At 40.7% G+C, this 20,137-nt stretch overlaps 1 long non-coding RNA gene across 1 annotated transcript in view; it reads left to right on the top strand.

Moving 5' to 3' along the window:
- Positions 1-20,137, top strand: part of LOC132519788 (uncharacterized) — a 187,896-nt gene that overhangs the window by 32,659 nt on the left and 135,100 nt on the right. The window contains exons 2-3 of the long non-coding RNA XR_009540295.1: positions 18,375-18,557; positions 19,150-19,199. This is a non-coding gene — a long non-coding RNA (uncharacterized LOC132519788). The remainder of the gene's footprint in view (positions 1-18,374; positions 18,558-19,149; positions 19,200-20,137) is intronic.

Raw genomic sequence — 20,137 nt, forward strand, 5'->3', positions numbered from 1 at the left:
ATGATGGGACTGGGGAAGTTAGTTTTCAGTGTCCTCTGCATTTCCCACTTCCTGGCTTTTTGGTGTCCTTCAAGCCCCTGTCCTCTTGGTCTGTTGTTCCAGGCTTCTCAGAGCAACAGGGCCAGTGACCTGCCCATGTCCCTGGCCCTCAGATTAACGGACTCAGTCTTAATTCCCACTTGGGGGCAGAAGAGAAAGAGTCCACCCCTCATGACCTCCCCAAATTCTAGATTTTAGGTCCATAACTGGCAATACCCCATTGCCAGGAACCAGTATTTCTATACGTTGGAATTGTTTCCTTCGAAAGTTCCAAACCTAGTTCAAACTGTTTCAAGCAAAAAAGGGAATTTGTTGTTTTATTTTAGTGAAAGGTCTATGGGTGGACTTCCAGTCAAGGCTAAATCCAAGGGTAAAAATTACATCACTAAGGAGAGATCACAAGAACGATTGGATGTAGGCCAGGCAACAATAATAGATGGATATTAGTGTCTCCTATATGCTACAAAGCACAATGAACAAGACAGGCAGGAGTTTAGAACATAGGGGAGAGCTACATAAATGCGCAATTGAAATATAGCATGACAAATGTCGAGATGGAGAATTACGGCATGCTATGAGCACTTAGGAGGGGTACCCGGCCCAGCTGGGAACAGAGTAGCATCAGGGAAACCTTTACAGAGTAAAGGATATATAATAAAGTATGTATTAGAGTTAGATGAGAGGGGATTCGGGGAGATGGTGATGAATATCTTCTTTCTCAAATGAAATTGCCAGGTCATCCATCTAAGAATGATGGTGTTTTCTAAATAAGAACGCCTTGTGTGATAGGCACGCTTAGTAAGAGGAGGACTGGTGCCAGAAAATTCGGGATGTATAATCACCCTCTCTCTTCCCCCTCTTCTGCTATTAAGAAAAGAAACAGCCAATCCCATGAGTGGGTCCCAGTGCCAGTGGTGAAAGGAGACTAACATGAATTGAGCACCAATCAGGTCACCGGTGGTGTTCTTACATTTGCTCGTTTGATCCATTCCAGGAGATAAGTACTATTTCCAATTTATAGAGGTAAATGAAACAAAACGACAACAACCAAAACAACCTAGCAAACAAAAGCCAGGAGGATTCAGAAATTTAAGCAACTTACCTGTAAGTGTTGGAGCCAAGATTCAAACCTAGCCTGGTTCTGGGCACACATTCCATTATTCTGCCTCCCAGCATATATTCTAAGTTTTATTGGAGTCTTCCAGAACTGATTCTCTAATCTTGGTTGTTTAACCAACACGAGATTCTACTAGTGAAAATTTAATTTCCAGTAGGCAGAGAGTCCTTTTGATGTTTTAGGAAAAACCAATCTGGAAGGTATCCACCTACCCAGTCCAAGTATGGTAAATAATGTTGTTTGGCATAGTCTCCAGTCTCTTACAGCAGGGATTCTCAACCTATGTGCCCCTACATTTTTCTTAGTGTGGTAGATTGAATTCTTTATTTCTCACTAACAGAAGTATACATCCATATTCTTGCCGTGGTTTCATAATGGAGGGAGGATACTTCTTTCCTCTCGCTTTGATTTTTGGGATTGACCATATGACTTGTTCTGACCATTGAGATGTAGTCAGATGTAACATAAACAGATGCTTGAAATGTGCTTGTGTGGTTGGGCTTGCTCCTCTTTTTTTTTTTTTTTTTTTGCGGTACGCGGGCCTGTCACTGTTGTGGCCTCTCCCGTTGCGGAGCACAGGCTCCGGACGCGCAGGCTCAGCAGCCATGGCTCACAGGCCCAGCCGCTCCGCGGCATGTGGGATCTTCCCGGACCGGGGCACGAACCCGCGTCCCCTGCATCAGCAGGCGGACTCTCAACCACTGTGCCACCAGGGAAGCCCGGGCTTGCTCCTCTTGCATTCTGGTCATCTGTTACAAGAAAACATGTCCCTTTTACCTGGGTGCCACAATATGACATGTAGAATAGTTCTGCAACTCACAGCCTGAAGCCATGCCTAGCTGACCTGGAACATGAAGTAGAACTGCTCAACTGAACCCTGCCTAGATTAGTCAAACTGTAGCTGCCCTGCCATCCCAGAGCAAGAGAAGAAGTGCTTGTTATTGTAAAATGCTTAGTTTGGGGATGTATTTTTACATAGCATTATTATAGATACAGCAGACTAATGCAACCAGTGAATAATATTTCCTTTTGCTACAACTGAGTTTACTTACTGTCTTGAAGGTATCTATCAGACGTAACCTTGAACAGCACGTATAGCAGGGATACATATAGCAGGGAGTACAATTGCTATTAGTAAGAGGTAAAAATGGCATTGAAAATCCATTGAATGCATATGGGAATGTGTGAGAACTTTGTCTCATGAGTTTATAAGAGAGGAAATTACAGGCAATCAAGAATTCTTCTAGAACAGTGACACTCTGCTATAAGACTGAATAAATGATTGGATAACCAAGTGAATTTTTATAAATCTGTGAGACACTTTTCAGTCATAATAATGATTATATTATAATTGTTTCTGGCTTATTTGTTGTTGCTTTGAAGCTTTTAATTCCATCTTGAATGTGGACAAAGAGTCTTGTGTTCATAAGTATGTTTTGAAGACAAAAAAGTTGAGCACCACTCCTCTAGTGTAAGGTGTTTAGAAGTTGTTGCACAAACTGTTCTTAGTTGCTTTACTGATTAAAGAGAATTATCTACTTCGTATTTTACCCAAAATAATACAAAGATGACTGCAAAGGCACATCCTTTTGTTGCTTGGAAATTAGATATGGAAGCTTTGGGGTACTCAACTTTCTGTCCAGAAACTGGAGTTTTCTTGGCTCATAAATACTCCAAGTATTGGTATTTGTTGTTAATTTACCTTGGAATATGTTGAGCAGATAGACCTTGTTTTATTTATTCTTTCAACATATATATTGAGTGCCTTCCATACACTCAGAACTGGGGTAGGTCCTGGGTATGCAGTGGCGAACAAAATAGACACAAGCCCTTGCTTACCAAATGCTTTAAATGCATTTTAATCCTGATAGCACGTGACAATAACCAAGAGAGCATTAAAAATGTAGGTGCCTATGCCCCACCCCAAGAGATTCCGATTCCATTGGAATGGGAAGGGGTGGGGCGTGGGTATCGGTATTTGTAAAAGCTACCCAGGTTCTAATATGTAGCAAGGTTGAGAGCTGGAGTTTAGCAGGCAGTTAACATTTCTCAAATGTTATTCTGGACAAGGTGCTGTACTGGGCATTTACATGCAGGAGTTTACTTTGTCCTCACTGAGTCTAGAAGGGCTGAGTATGACGGTGCCTTCTTTACTGATGAGCGGTTAGATAACTTTTGTAAATTACACAGAGTATGGACAGAGCCAGAATTCTAACGCAGATCTGTCTTAACCACCATGCTGCACCATCTTTGAAATATAGTTTATGTGGAGCATTCACAAAAAATTAAAATAAAAGTTCATGGAATAAGAGCTTTTAGGCATTTAAAACTAATTAGGAACCCAATAAAGCATTTCTGAATAATGCTATAAATCTGTGGAGAAATATGAAGTGATTTCCGAAAATTTGGTTTGATTTGTACTTAATTTTTCAGGAATTTTATCTACTTTGGAAGTTTACGTTTTCATGTGCAAACCTCTTCTTTCATCTTTCCCTTCCGCCTCCCTCCCTCCCTTTCCCCGCCTTTTTTTTTCTTTCTGACAGAGAGCCTGTACTGGAGAGAACTGATCAGTCTAGGATTGACATTGAGTGACTATGTGAGTGCACACACGTGTGTGTGTGTGTGTGTGTGTGTGTGCACTCATTCACTCATCAAACCTAGTCATTGAAAAGCTCCCCCATTTCAACCTTGATCTGAGAAACTTTTGAGTCACTTTTAAGTCATATAAATTCTCAGTCGGGAATTTATAAATGTACTAAGTCAAATTTAATATTACCTAATCCGATGGTTTCAGGCAAGAACGCCAAGGGTCCAAATTCCCTTCCTTATATACTCCTGTGTTCAAGAAACTGAGAATTGACAGCCTACTTCAAAACCAAAGAGCCTTCAACCAAATGCAAAGCATCAAAATGCTCTGATCGAGTGTTAAAACTTTTTCAAAGATGTGATTGTGGGACAGACAATGTGAGTCATGATCATTCTTTGGTTCTCAGCTCCACACCCCGCCCCATCTGTTGAGTAGGATATGTCACTAGTACTGAAGGAGACAAATGGACATATGCTTACATATGAATTAACTTTAAATTGACACTATTCCAAACTATTTCTTTTTCCTATTATTTTTGTTTATCAGTTGGCATTGGCTACTTTCTAATAGTTCAATTTACTTTCCAAAATAGTTTGACCTTTAATGTTAAGCACAGTAATTTTTCTTGTATTTTTGTAAGTATTGCAATGAAAGAAAGAGCTATAAAAAAACTTTGAAAAAGTGTGTATATACATTATTATAGAATTGTTTAAAGAAATATACACCAAACTATTAACATGAACGGTAATTATTTCAGAATAGTATCACTTACACTTTTTTTAGTCTTTACTAATTAGTATTTTCTATTTTCCTAAAGTAATTTAAATTTCCTTGAAAATAAGAAAACTCACTCCATAAAGATCTTTGGAAATAATTGACTAAAGAGGTAACAATGGATTGGGGAGAGAAATTGGAGCTAATGTAAGTGTCAGAGCAAGGGTAGACATGATCTCAAAGTCTAGATATGTGCCCTTTCCGCTTGAACTTACAGCCTTATCTAAGGGGCTCAGCACCATTTTCTCCACTTCTCGTCTCTCACTGGTGTAGGTACCTAGTTCTTTGCTGGAAGTGCCTACTTATCACTATTGAGGTTGAAAATTCCAGTGCTTGTTTCCCTTGCCTTCTTGCAGCTTGAGATCGGCCATGAGAGCTATCCTTGTCAGTGGTCCCTGAGGGGACCTTCTGAGAAAATTTCCAGGGAGGGACATCTGGGAAAGATTATTCTCCTGGTAAAAAGAGATGGGCAAGTGGAAGCTGCCTTCTTTTGCCTTTGGATGTGACTGTGATATTGTGGTCTACTTGAACCATGAAGCTGGTTGGCTTTTGATGTTCCTTCTGCCATAGATTTTTCAGGGCCTGGTCCCAGATGGCACTTGGCTGGTAGTGAAGGCTGTCTAATCTAGGGTTTGGTTTAGGAGAACCTTTATCTTTATCTACCTTTCTACTCTCAGCTTTATCAGCAATAAAGGTGATGTCTTGCTCTGTGTCTTATTCCTTGACTTTCTCCTTATTAGTTCAGAACTCAACTGGGAAAGAAGGGTGTATTAGTTTCCTATTGCTGCTGTAACATATTACTACAAGCTTAGTGGCTTAAGACAATACAAATTTATTATGTTATAATTCTGGGGATCAGAAGCAGAAATTCATCTCATTGGGCTAAAAGCAAGGAGTTATGGACTGCATTCCTTCTGGAGGCTCTGGAAGCTTTGAGAGCCTTTTCCTTGTCTATTTCAACTTCTAGATACTACCTGCATTCCTTGGTTCATGGCCCCTTCCTCTACTTTCAAATCCAGCAGTGTAGCATCTTCAAATCTCTTAACTCTGACCTTCTTCCTTCTTGTTCTATCTTTTAAGGACCCTTGTGGTTAAATAGGGCCCGCCTGGATATTCCAGGATAATCTGCCCATCTCAAGGTCTTTAACAAAGTCTCTTTTGCCATGTAAGGTAACAGGTTCTGAGAAGTAGGAACTGGATGTCTTTGCTATGGGCCTTATTCTACCTACCACAAAGGGTATTACTGATTAATAACTCCTCAACCTCCTGCTGGTATTTACTTATTAAAATTCTTCCACCAATAAATGGACTCACATTATTAATGATTGTTTTATGTTTCACTGAAGCTCAGTGTAATCTAGACCCAAGGCTGAGACCAGACCTCTGTTTCCTGGTCATTATCTTGCTTGTAATTGTTTGTGTGAAGGTTCTCACTGCCGTGGCACTGGGCCAGGTTATATGTACCAAATGAGGTAGAAAATTCACAGTGACTCAGCAAAGTCATTGCTACTTGGTGGAGCTGTCACTTGTGTATGCTGCAATTCAGACCATTGACTTCCTTACCTCTTTTAATTAATTAATTATATTTTTGGCTGCGTTCATTCTTCATTGCTGAGTGCAGGCTTTCCCTAGTTGTGGCGAGCGGGGGCTACTTTTCCTTGCAGTGCGTGGGCTTCTCATTGCGGTGGCTTATCTTGTTGAGGAGCACAGGCTCTAGGTGTGCAGGCTTCAGTAGTTGTGGCAGGTGAGCTCAGTAGTTGTGGCTCGCGGGCTCCAGAGTGCAGGCTCAGTAGTTGTGGCGCGTGGGCTTAGTTGCTCCGCGGCATGTGGGATCCTCCCGGACCAGGGCTCGAACCCGTGTCCCCTGCATTGGCAGGGGAATTCTTAACCACTGCGTCACCAGGGAATTCCTTATCTCTTTAATGGCAATTTTTACTCACTTCTCTCCTCTAGATTCTATAGGTAGGAGTAACATAACTAGAAAGTATGTGTGTGTGCACATGTGTGTGTGAATGTGTATGATATTTGAAGTAAGGGGTTGACTCAACATATTTATCATGTGTTTATTTCCTGGGAGGGATAATATTTCTCATGTCCCTCTTCCTGGGAGCTGGGATGTTCTGACTCATATTTGCAATTATGACTCAACAACCCCTCCTATCATGCAAAGACTCAGATGAGCTGGGTTGGTCACAGTGGAAATTTTAACAGTCAGTTTGTAAGAAGTGGGTTCAGTGCAGCAGGTTGACAGATTTTCCACAGAGAAAGCTGTGAACAAGTGACGGGAGGATAGGAGAGGTGGCCATAAGGAGCAGATAGCCAAAAGAATAGTGCTGCTAAGAGTCTTATTCTGACGCTGGGGTGAGCTAGGAGGGATGGCCACCTGGGATTGGCAGTAGGGACAGGAGGGCATTAGTGAAGATATGCAAGGATGGGTTGCCAAGGTGAGGAGGCAGGAAGGTGGTTGAAAGGATATACACAGGTAAGATGAATGAGTCAAAGACAAAAAGGATGCTATCCACTGGGGAACTTCAAAACTATTGAGTGACTCTAGACTTAGCCCATGAATGAAGTGTTTCGCTGCAGTCACTCCATTTGCATGGTGCCCGGTGTTTGTCTTAGAGGTGGAGATGATGCTGAAAGGAGCCATGGTAGACTGAATAGGGAGAATGAAAGCAGTGAGCAGCCCAGGAAGGGAGCTCAGAGAAGAGTCCTAGAGCAATGATATCTGATGTGGAATATTAAGTTACTTCCTATTTGATGTTTTGATAACTCTATATTTTCAGCTAAGCCTTGAGAAATGAAGAAGGTCCATGGATGGGAAAAATATGGCAACATGCACAAGAGCCATTGGATTGGCTGGAGGTGTTGGGGAATTGGGTTGGCTGTGAAAGGAGATAGGTAATCAGAGGAGACTATTTCTCCTTCTCACAGCCCCAAACCTTTGAAAATATTAGGGATGTTGCTGGATTTCCTACAATATTGTGGGATGGGAGCATGCATTATTTTATTTGAAAAATAAGGAAAAGAAGGATTCTGGAAGGTGGAGTGCTTGGGGCGGGGGGAACATTTGGATCATATTACTAATTTCCAACTGATTAGGGACTGGAGGTTAAAAACAGTATTTTAACACAGCGTGGCTGCTTACTTGTAATGAATTATAATATGTAATAGTGTAGTAAAATTATAAATTCTACTAGCTTTAAGCTGTTTCCTCTGACTGCATTTGTAAGAATACAAGCATCACAATAATGGATTGTAACATACTGAATTTTCAAATAATTAAGTTCCGTAGTGATTTTTAAAAATAGTCGTGGTGGTGGGGTGCAGTAAAAGCTCTTCTTTATAAAAGAATGGCAACTAGTCCATGCGGAAAGGGTGACTGCATTAGGAAATGGTCATTTTGCCACCAACGTTATAACAGTCGATGCAGGAAGATGTACTCCTCTGTATTTATCCAAAGGAGCTGAAAACTTATGTTCACACAAAACCCTGTACACAGGTTTTATAACCGCTTTATTCATAATGGCCAAAACATGGTGTCCTTCAGTAAGTGAATGGATAAACCGTAACATATCCAGATGATGGAATATCATTCAGCATTAAAATGAAATGAGCTATGCAACCTAAGTGTCCATCGACAGGTGAGTGGTTAAAGAAGATGTGGTATATATATATATATATATATATACACACGATGGAATATTACTCAGCCATAAAAATAATGAAATCTTGCCACTGCAACAACACAGATGGACGTAGAGGGTATTATGAGAAGTGAAATAAGACAGAGAAAGACAACTATGGTATGATTTCACTTGTATGTGGAATCTAAAAAACAAAACAAATGAACAAATATAACAAAACAGAAACAGACTCACAGATACAGAGAACAAGTTAGTGGTTGCCAGAGGGGAGAGGGGTAGGGAGAAGGGCAAAATAGATGAAGGGGATTAAGAGGTACAAGTGGCCAGTTATAAAAATAGATAAGTCACAGGAATGTAACGTAGAGCACAGGGCATATAGTCAATAATACTGTAATAACTTTGTGTGGTGTGTAATCTATAAAAACATCAAATCGCTATGTTACACACCTCAAAGTAAAATAATATTGTAAGTCAACTATACTCCAATTAAAAAAAGAAAGACGGGGAGGAATTTTAAATGCATATTACTAAGGGAAATAAGCCAATCTGGAAAGCTACATACTTTCTGGAAAGCTACATACATTCTGGAAAAGGCAAAATGATGGAGACGGTAAAAAATCGGTGGTTGCCAAGGTTAGTGGAGAGGGAAAGATGAGCACAGAGGAATTTTAGGGCAGTGAAACTACTCTGTATGGTGCTGTAATGGTGGACCCATGTCATTATATATTTCTCCAAACCCATAGAATGTAAGCCGTGCTTTAGGTGATAATGATGTGTCAATGTAGGATCATCAATTGTAATAAATGGACCCCTCTGGTGGGAGACGTTGATAATGGGGGAGGTGATGCGTGTGTGTGGGGAGGGTTTATATGGGAAACCTCTGTATCTTCTACTCAGCGTTGCTGTGAACCTCAAACTGCTCTAAAAATGTCATATATATGTGAATATGCACATCATCTCAAAGTGACATTTATTATTTTATTTATTACAAAGGATAAAAGTACCTATCCAATGAAAAAATATGGCAGACTCTTTAACCAGGCGATCAGACTTAGCATCATAATGGTGAGATAGTGGGATAATGAGACATTTTATGTCTTCAAGTGTGATGTCATGGGGATGCACAACAGCACTTATATAATGTTGCCAAAATCTTGCCAAAAATGTTCACCCTGAATTGAATCATGGGGAAACGATCAGGCAAATCCAGATTGTGGAACATTTTACAAAACAACTGACCTGGGCTCTTCAAAAATGCTAATGTGATAAAAGACCAAAAAAAAAGTTGGGGGAGAAGGAGAAGTGTTTCACATGAAAGGAAACTAGAAAGACATGGTAACAAAATGCAATGCGTCATCCTTGATCGGATCCTGGATTTAAAAAAAGAAAAGCAGCTTTAAGTACTTTATCAGGTCAGTTGGAAAAGTTTGAACATGGACTGTATATTTGATGATACTGTGTCAAGGTTAAACACTTTGAATACAATAATGATATTGTGCTTATGTAGGAGAATGTTCTTATTGAGAGATAAGTGATGAAATGCTTAGGGTTGAAGTATCATGTGTCTGCAGTTTATTTTAAAATGGTATTATACACACACACACAGCGAGAGAGAGTGAGATAAAGCAAATGTGACAAAATGTTTAAAATTAGTGAATCTAGAAGAAAGGTATATGGATGATCCTTATACGATTCCCTCACTGTTTTTGTAGGCTTGAAAATTTCCAAAATAACACATTTAGGTATTATCCAGAGTTGGATATCTGAAACCAGGTGGTTTTAATAAATTATCAAGACCCAATAATAGTATCCTGTCAAAACTCTTCCTGAGATTCTGCAAGAGTGTCCTGGCAGGTATTGTATTACATGCCAGTACCCCCAAAGGGGAAAGTGTAGCAAATGAATTAGTTAATGTCTGCTGAATGCTCAATGGACACTCTGTTATGGCTGGTTTGCAAATGCCTGGATTAAAGCGTTTAGACAAAAAAACCCCTGCAAAAACGAAACCTCATGAGCTTGACCTAATGAAGTAATGTTATTGACAGGCCCAGCTGCCAAAGCCTAACCCTAATGAGACATGAGGGAGGCTGTGCTTGCGACAGTAGCTAGTGTACAAGGTCCTATTTGTGTGACAGAGACAGTTTCATTTGAGGGAGCCGCATGAAACGTACTTATGACAGAAAGGTAGAAAGAGAGAAAGAAATAGAAAGTTAATCACTTGGAATGATCTCGTTATAATAGACAAATTACTTTATACTTAGCTGAAATCTGAATTCTTTCTGTGATCTAGACTCTGAGTAAAGGAAGTTCAAACAGGTAGGTAGTTTTGCCTCTGCATTGGGAAAGACTATTTTGAATTGCAATTTTACATACACCATGAGATACAGTAAAGAAAACAATGAAGGAATGTAAAATAAGTAAGTGCTTTCCATGTGGACTGTTACAATCTTATATAATCAACTGTCACATACAAAAGTTGCATGAGATCTGATGTAATCCAGATAAGTATCACTTACTGTGTTCTCTATGATTCATCGTGGGAAATCTGGCTGGGCCTCTGAGTAAGACCAGCTGCGCATGACGGCCAGACGCTGGCTCTGGAGGGAAAAGAGATGGTCCATGTGCTTCTTCTGGCCTCTCAAGTTTGTCCGTATAAATTTCTCTCTGCAGGTCCGGGGCTGTCCTTGTTCTCAGGGGACTCTGATGGTACCATGTGTTTGGTGCAGGTTGACATAACCCTGTTCATCTGCAGATTTGGCCTCAACTCCAGGGCTCCCAAGTTGCCAGACCCTCTGTGGGTGGCCTTTTGAGGCCCACTAGTCGTGGGGCTCTAGTGTACCTGGAGAGAGTCCTGGTGAAGCAGAATGTTTTGACATGGCTCTCTTCAGAGTTGTTCGACATGAAAAACATGATGCTGCTTTTCCTTTTTTAATTACCAAGTGACGTGTGCTGTGACGTTCCCAATTCCCACCTCTCACCACCCTTGACTGTCACCTCGGTCTTGAGCCTCACTCATCCAGGCTCTGTCATGGAACGAGGTAATCTATTGCCCAAATTATTGTGTCATTTTTTAAGACTAATTTTTTTAATTATGGAAAATATTTGATTTAGAATGGGTGATAATGGTATGTGTGCATCACAGAAAAATGATAGGACTCTAGGCAGCAATTCTATATTTCATTTTTTTTGGAAAAATAGCTTTATTGACATGTAATTGACATACAATAAACAGCACATAATTGAAGTGTATAACATGATGCTTTTTAAATTCATTCTCTTAAACATATTTTTGTTGTAGTAAGAACACAACATGAGACCTACCCTCTTAATTTTTAAGTGTACAATATAGTATTTTGGACTATAGGTACAATGTTGTACAGCAGATCTCTAGAACTTATTCACCTTATTGACTGGAACTTTATGCTCGTTGATTAGTAACTCTTTATTTCTCCTTATCCTCAGCCCCTGGCAACCACCATTCTACTCTTTGATTCTATGAATTGACTATTTTAGATAATATCTCAGATGAGTGGAATCATGCAGTATTTGTCTTTCTGAGATTGGCTTACTTCGCTTATTACAATGTCCTCAAGATACATCCATGTTGTTACATATTGCACAATTTCCTTCTTTTTTAAGGTTGAATAACATTCTCTCGAATGTATATACCACGTTTTCTCTATCTATTCATCTATCGAAGGACGTTTACATTTCCACTTCTTGGATATTGTGAATAGTGCTGTGATGAACATGGAGTGCTAATATCTCTCTGAGGTCCTGATTTCATTTCTGCATCCCGGGCACAGAATGCTTTTAATTAATTTCTGGATTTCTCATGGAGGGAATTTGTGGATGGGGGCTGAATCAGTGTATTTGTGGAGAAAGGAGGGTCCAGGGCTTCCTACTCTGCCCTCTTGCTGACGTCACCTTAAAGACTACAATTTTAATAGTTTGTTTCATAGGCCATGTTTAAAATGACATTTCATCAGAAGATCATATCAAAATGTGGGTCCAGTTTTAGGTTTCCATGTAGCTCTTGACGGCATTTGTTTTTCTTCTTATAAATTTGTCCTGGGCTGGAGGACATTTTTCTTTTACTCCTCATTCAACAGTTCTTTTCTATTTACATAAATAATGTGGCACCATTACTGAATAATGGTTCTGTGGCACCATTACTCAACCCTGAACACCGTATTAGCACGCCCTGGTCTTTCTTGGTGTTTGTTCCCATATCCTACATTTATCCCAGCCCATGTCCTCTGATGGGACCCTGCCATGTCTGGGCAGGTTCGCTGGGGCCTCCCTGTAATAAACAATACTGTACCTGGTTAGATTTTCTGGTGCTGAATCCTGTTTGCTGGTTTGAACCTCTCAGTGATGTCCATTGCTTGCTCTCTGCTGGGGTCTTTTCAATCTGCTTGGTTGGAGTTGATCTCTGAGGCCGGGAGAATTCCCTCCGGCCCTGTCTCTTCAGCACGGATTCCTCCTATACTCCTGATTTCCTCCGAGTTGAGACATTGACTTGGAGGAATCCACATGCCAGTGTCAGGTTAAATATCAAGACCGTAGAAGCCTTTGAAATCCACTGGGAGAAACAATGTATGTAAAGGAGAATTGAGGAAAATTGTGATGGTTTGATCAACTCCACTTACCCCCTCAACGTCTAATGATTGACATCCTCAGGAATAACAAAAGGTAGAAAATAAAAGAAACGCAGGAAGAGAAGAAAGCAAAGAGGAGGAAGATAAAAGAATGCAACATCTACAGATGTTTTGTAGTTATTGAACCATGAAGTGGAATTAGAACTTGAAAAAAATGGTATAGCAACAGGTTACCAAATTGCTTATTCCCAACTCAAGCACTTAACAGCAAAACCTGGTAAAGCCTGGGAAGCTGGAGCCCATGCTGGAAGTAGAGGACACATACAATCACTTTGGATTCCTTTTCCTTTATCTCTAGAAGGATGGATACTTTGGGTAAAATCCAGCTCTTCCACTTTGGTCCTTCAAGGACCAAATATAAAAACAAATGCGTGAGGAAACACTGTGGCTTCCAGGAGAAAGAGGTTTTTTTTTGGATCAAGAGTGTTTATTTTTTGATGATGGCCATTCTGACCAGTGTGAGGTGATACCTCATTGTAGTTTTGTTGTTTTTGTTGCTGTTGTTGTTGTTGTTGTTGTTTTGCGGTACGCGGGCCTCTCACTGTTGTGGCCTCTCCCATTGCGGAGCACAGGCTCCAGACGCGCAGGCTCAGCGGCCATGGCTCACGGGCCTAGCCGCTCTGCGGCATGTGGGATCTTCCCGGACCGGGGCACGAACCTGCGTCCCCTGCATCGGCAGGCGGACTCTCAACCACTGCGCCACCAGGGAAGCCCTGTTGTTGTTTCTTAACATCTTTATTGGAGTATAATTGCTTTACGATGTTGTGTTAGTTTCTCCTGTATAACAAAGTGAATCAGCTATATGTGTACATATATCCCCATATCTCCTCCCTCTTGCGTCTCCCTCCCTCCCACCCTCCCTATCCCACCCCTCTAGGTGGTCACAAAGCACCGAGCTGATCTCCCCGTGTGATACAGCTGCTTCCCACTAGCTATCTACTTTACGTTTGGTAGTGTATATATGTAAAGACTACTCTCTCACTTCATCCCAGCTTACCCTTCCCCCTCCCTGTGTCCTCAAGTCCATTATCTACATCTGCGTCTTTATCCCTGTCCTGCCCCTAGGTTCATTAGAACCATCTTTTTTTTTTTTTAGATTCCATATATATATATATATATATATGTGTTAGCATATGGTATTTGTCTTTCTTTTTCTGACTTACTTCACTCTGTATGACAGACTCTAGGTACATCCACCTCACTACAAATAACTCAATTTCATTTCTTTTTATGGCTGAGTAATATTCCATTGTATATATGTGCCACATCTTCTTTATCCATTCATCTGTCGGTGGATACTTAGGTTGCTTCCACGTCCTGGCTATTGTAAATAGAGCTGCAATGAACATTGTGGTACATGACTCTTTTTGAATTATGGTTTGAAGAAAGGGGTTTTAAACAGTGTACCAGTCTATAGCAATAGAAACCAGCTTTAGTTAATTCTAGAGGCAAGAGGAGTTTTTGTTAGGAAATGCAGATGGCCTTACACAAATGAGAAGATGATAAACCTCCCTCATAATAAGATAAATGACATTTAAGACTACATTAAGATATAATTTTTTACCTATCAGAACGGCAAAAGTCCAAAATCGGACAACGTACTCTGTTGGCAAGGCTGGTAGGGGTGCAAAATGATAAACCTCTATGGAGGGCAATTTGGCAATATTTATCAAAATTACAAATGCTCTTATACTTCGAGCCAGCAATCCTGTTTCTGGGAATTTCTTCTAAAGGCATATCTACATACATAAGAAATGACATATGCAGTACTGTTTACAATAGCAAAAAATTGGGAATAAGCCAAATAAACATCAGTAGATACTGGTTAAAATAAACTGGGGTACATTCACACAATGGAAGTTCGTGCCACTGTACAAAAGAATGGGAGGACACTATGTACTCGTGGATATTTTGGTAAGCAAAAAAAAAGTAAGGTGCAAAGGAATGCACATAGACGCACATGGTGTGTGGACAGTATTCTACCATTTGTGTAAGAAAAGGAAGTGATAAAAATATTTGTGTTCATTATGTCTGCAAAAAGAAAATCTTGGAGGATACATAAACTTTAAGGGTGGTTACCTAAAGGTTTGAGGGCCAGTGGGGTGCAAAGGGAAAGGGAAACTTCTTTGCATCCCTTGTTGTTTTGCTTTGAATTTGGAACATTAAATAAAAATATTATTTATAATGCTATACTTTCCCAGCTTCATGAAATAAACCACACACAGTCCATTCTGAGATGGCAGCAGTGGTGGCCACAATGACATCCAGTTTCCAGAGGCCCGGAGGCTGTGGTTCCAGTGGCAGCCTCCTGGGTCCACTGTTCAGTGTCAGCGTCAGGGATGTAGACAGTACATGCCATGGTCTATGCCACGGTCTATTTCCAGCACTGGTGTCTTCACTGAGCCGCACAAATGGATGCCCTGTGCCAAGATATTGCTCCCCTTTAATGCTACAGATGATACTGGGATGGAGCCCCCAAGCTGGTTGTCCATAGCAACCGACAGCCTCAACTATTTGTTCTGCTGTGTACTATGCATAGTATATTTTTCACTTATGCTTTCTTTTGAAAAAATTTGGGAAGCAACTGATTAGAGAACAAGATTTAGAAGAAAAGACTATCCGCCCCCCCCCCCCAGCTTGCCTCCAGTGAGGATAATAAGTCACAAGGATCAAAGGCACTCAGATTTGTTAAATAAAAGACATTCGTTTGTTCTGTTGTGCTTAGAGTGGATTTGCTGCTGTCAATGCTCTGCACTGGCGGCTGGTTTCCAAGGAAGAGAAGGCTTCATTAAAGCTGCTTTCCATCAAAGCATTAGAGTGCTTACTATTAGTGAATTAGAGGATTCACAATTAGTGAAAGTCTCCACCAGATGTACAGGGGAACTTTGGGAAGGGTGATATTTACTTCTATATTCTCTCACTTAAAGGGCATTCAGGAAAAATATGTTTTGAAGCAGGGGAAGGGGGAAAGCCAGGGAGAGGGATAACGTGCCTCAGAGTGCCCTAGCTCAAGTGTTCTTTAAGTCCCTTGATGTTGTCCATATAGGTCAGCCTCCTGGGGTACCTAGTGGGATAGAGATGTGTGGGTATTTGATCTGGAGGGGCAAGTGGAAAATACCCAGTACAACCCCTAAAATTACAGGACAGTGTTAGTCGCACACAGTTGTGTTGGCTTATTGAGTGAGGAATGCTATCATTAACAAAATCTTCATTTGACAATTTTGACTGTTATTCTCTGCTCTCTCACCAGTAGTGTCAAAGGATAGAGAAAGAGCAGGAAGTGGAGTCCTCTGTCCTGACTCCAAGCCCATTTTCATGTTCCTGATAAATCTTTTCTGGATTTCACTCATCTCTCCATCCATCCATCCATCCATCCATCCATCCATCCATCCATCCATCTTTCCAAACATTCATATAACAAGCATATTTTTCAAATTAGTTTGTACTAGGTTCTATGCTAAGAACTGAGAATAAAGAGAGGAATATCATTACTTTCGTGAATCTCACAGTCTTACAGGAAGACAGATATGCAAATAAACTAATACAATGTGATAAGTGTTAATTACAGACGTGTATAAAAATCATGGAGAGAGGGAAGCCTAAACCTTCATGGCGTAAGTAAGGTAAAGGTGGAATTTAGACTTATACTAGAGTAGAAGTTCCCATATGGTTCCTTTTAATGAAATAGAAAAAGGCACTTTGAGCAGAACAGTAGACAAAGGTGTCCCGTCCAGCTGGATACAGTCTTGAGCTAGACCCGTCATTGGTGAGTGGCACTTAGGCCAGATTTCACCTTGCTGCCTAGGAGCCTTTGTGCATCTCGCAGACTGTCTAGCCTTATGGGGCAGCCCTGTCCCTCAGATGTGATTTTCCAAAGGCTACTACATCAGGGTCAGAGCTTCTCTTTCATCGGGACCTACCCAGAGAAGGGAAGGGGTGTCTGGATGGGGGTGATCTAATTGTTATCAGCTCAACTTCCCCCCTACCTTGCTTAAGAAGAAAAATTTTAACCAAACCAGGATTCAAAACATTTTTGGAGCCAGGCAGCACCGATCAGAGCTTTATTGTCCTTACTGCTTCGCGGGTGTGCCCGCAGACTATAAATAGCTGAACTCACTCTCTTTTCCTTGTCTTCCCACTACTGATAATACAGTCAAGTACATTTGCAAATTTCCTATATAGTAACTATATGAGTGAATTCACATCTCAGTATTTCTGGTGTTTCTTCTCATTTACTCTTTGAAGATTTGGAGTAATAGCTTCTCTAGCATGAAGCAAATTTGTGGTCTTCATTGTCAGTAAACCACCAAAAGGATATAGTCTAAGGGAACTTATTGACAGGGCCTTGTTGGAAATTTGTGCTATAGATTTAAAAAGAATCCCAGGGGCTTCCCTGGTGGCGCAGTTGTCAAGAATCCGCCTGCCAATGCAGGGGACACGGGTTCAATCCCTGGTCCAGGAAGATCGCATGTGCCGCAGAGCAACTAAACCCGTGCACCGCAACTACTGAACCTGCGCTCTAGAACCCGTGAGCCACAACTACTGAGCCCACACACCACAACTACTGAAGCCCGTGCGCCTAGAGCCCGTGCTCTGCAACAAGAGAAGCCACTGCAATGAGAAGCCCGTGCACTGCAACGAAGAGTAGCCCCCGCTTGCCACAACTAGAGAAAGCCCATGCAGTAATGAGGACCCAATGAAGCCAAAAATAAATTAATTTAAAAAAAAAAAAGAATCCCAAATCCAAAAGCAACCCCTGCAGCTGTTTTTGAGTGACTGCAGTGAGATGCAGTTTTGCATTATTTTATTTTTCAGGACGTTGGTGTTTGAATATTTGAGAAGCGCTCAGCTTACATAAATTAATAGTACCCTTTGTGGTGGACTGGCCAGGGAACCAAAACACCGTTTGGAATTGTTTGACTCATTCTTACACCTTTCACCCTCCTTGCAGCAGTGAGAAACTGGGATCTATTTTTAAAACTTATTTTTTGGCATTATTAAATACATTTCTGATATGTTTTAATTCAGACACCTGGCTTCACTCTACACAATACCAATAATCATTGTTTAAAATGTTTATTTCTATCTCATTTTTCTCCTCAAGAGCTCGAAGGAATCCAATTCAGTTTTCCAGCCTAAAGAATAGGAATGGGCCGGCAAAGTGAGAACTGCAGGAAAGTGGGAGGGGCAGGGAGGCCAAGGGGCCAGAGATGTGAAGATTGTTACTATGGGCTGCAGTGACATCCAACAGCTTCCTCATATGGGCAAGTCACACAGAATCTTGAGACTTAGCTCTCTGTAAAATTTCCCAAATTATGCTAGAATTCATTGCTTTCTCACCATCACTGGCTTGATGCCAGTGTCATGCACGCTAAAGAAATATGTTTGGGGAAAGCAAGACAATAGTCAGCAAACAAATGGATTCAAAGCTGGAACAAGAAGATTCTTATTTTAGAAGGTATAATTTCATACGGCAGCCCTGGTGTGATCGGTGTTCTTTCATAAATTTTGATGATCTATTAAATCAATGCTTCTTGCTTTTTCCTTAGGGAGAAGTTCCCTCCATGCTTTCCAACTCTCTCCACCTGTACAAGGCACAGGTTGGTCATTTACTGGTCAATTTGCTCATTAATAATAAACACCCCACGTGAGAAGTTCCCATGGACTAAATTAATTGGATAACTGCAAAGGCTCCACTTGTCTTGGGACTGTTAGAAAACGTCTCATTACTGGTCAGTGGTTAGCCGTCTTCAGCACCATGATCTTCACGTTGCCTTCGCTGTCTACTTCTCAGCTCACCACAGCCTTGCATAGATGCCTGTTAACCTATCATAAATGAGCACAATTTGAGAAAAGTTAGTTGGAAAAGGAGAGTAAGTTTTTTCTTCCCAGATACATAATTTCTGATTCGGGTGGCAGTTGGCATGCTTTAAAAAAAATTAATTTATTCCACAAATATTTATTGATCCCTACTATATGCAAGGCACAAGAGGATGCAGCAGTGAAGTCTCAGACAAGCGCTCAGTTCTCATAAATCTCGTAATCTAGAGGAAGGAGACAGACAATAAACAATTATGAAAATAATGCCATTCTAGATAGTGATAAATACCATAAAAAATGAAATAGGGATGTGCTGGTGGGATGCTTCTTTAGGTTGGGTGGTTAGGGAAAGGCTCTTTGAGGAGGTGAATTTTGCTCTCTTAAGCTGTGATTTATTTGATGCTTTCTATGCTAAGCCTGGCCTAAGCATTTTATTTATATTAATTCATTCAATCCACATAGTAACCCTATGAAAAAGTACGATTGTCTCCTCTCTACAAACAGGAAACTGAAAGATGGAGCCATTTGGATACTGGCCCAGGACCACCCAAATGGTAAATAGTAGAGCCAAATTTGAACCCAGAGAGTTTAGCTCCAGAATCTGTCCCTTTAATTACTATAGATGCTGTCTGTCTGCCCTAAGTTGAAACCCCAAGGGCCCAAAGAAGCCAGCCATGTATAAAGTTGGGGGCAGCTGTGCTAGGTAGGCTGAAGGAAGAGCAAGTACAAAGTTCTTGAGCAGAAAGAAGGTTGTGGTCTGAGGCGCAGGCCAGAGACCACTGTAGTTGGAGGAGAATGAACAAGGACAGAACGGGAGGGTGACGGGCTCAGCAGAAAGCAGACCTTATAAGAAGGCTTTATAAGGCCTTGTGGTCCTTAGCAAGGAGTTAGGTTTAATTCTAAGGGAAGCCATTGAAGGGTTATAAGAAGGGAAGCAGTTCTGCCTTTAGACCAAATAAGAGGGGTTCCTGTCCTGGACTCCATGCTTTAATGGGCACCACGTATGACACACACACACACACACACACACACACACACACACACACACACACATGCACAGGCACACACAAGAAACAGATTCTTCAAGTTCCGGGTATTGCTTTATGGTGAAAACAGTGATATAAATGGTGACCATTTATACAAAACAATTAAAATGTTTTGTAATCTCTATGCAATAATAATAATTATGATGTGCAACCCCAGTAAGATATTTGAACATGATATGTAGAATTTGAAGTTTATTTTTGTTTCTAAATTATGGTTTAAGAATTTTGACAAATCTGGTTGCTTTCTGGGGACAGTTTCTCTGAGTTGAAATTAATTTAAAAAAGCTAAGAACTATGTCATAACTAGAGAAAGGGGATCTAATTTGACATTACTGTCAAGAGAACACAAATTATGTGAGAATCTTGATTGTAATATAATTATTGACTTTACTGGAATGAAGCCAAGAAAAATAAATTTTACTCTGGAAATAGATAATTTGTGACCT

This window comes from Lagenorhynchus albirostris, chromosome 4 (assembly GCF_949774975.1).
Source record: "Lagenorhynchus albirostris chromosome 4, mLagAlb1.1, whole genome shotgun sequence".
NCBI lineage: Eukaryota > Metazoa > Chordata > Mammalia > Artiodactyla > Delphinidae > Lagenorhynchus > Lagenorhynchus albirostris.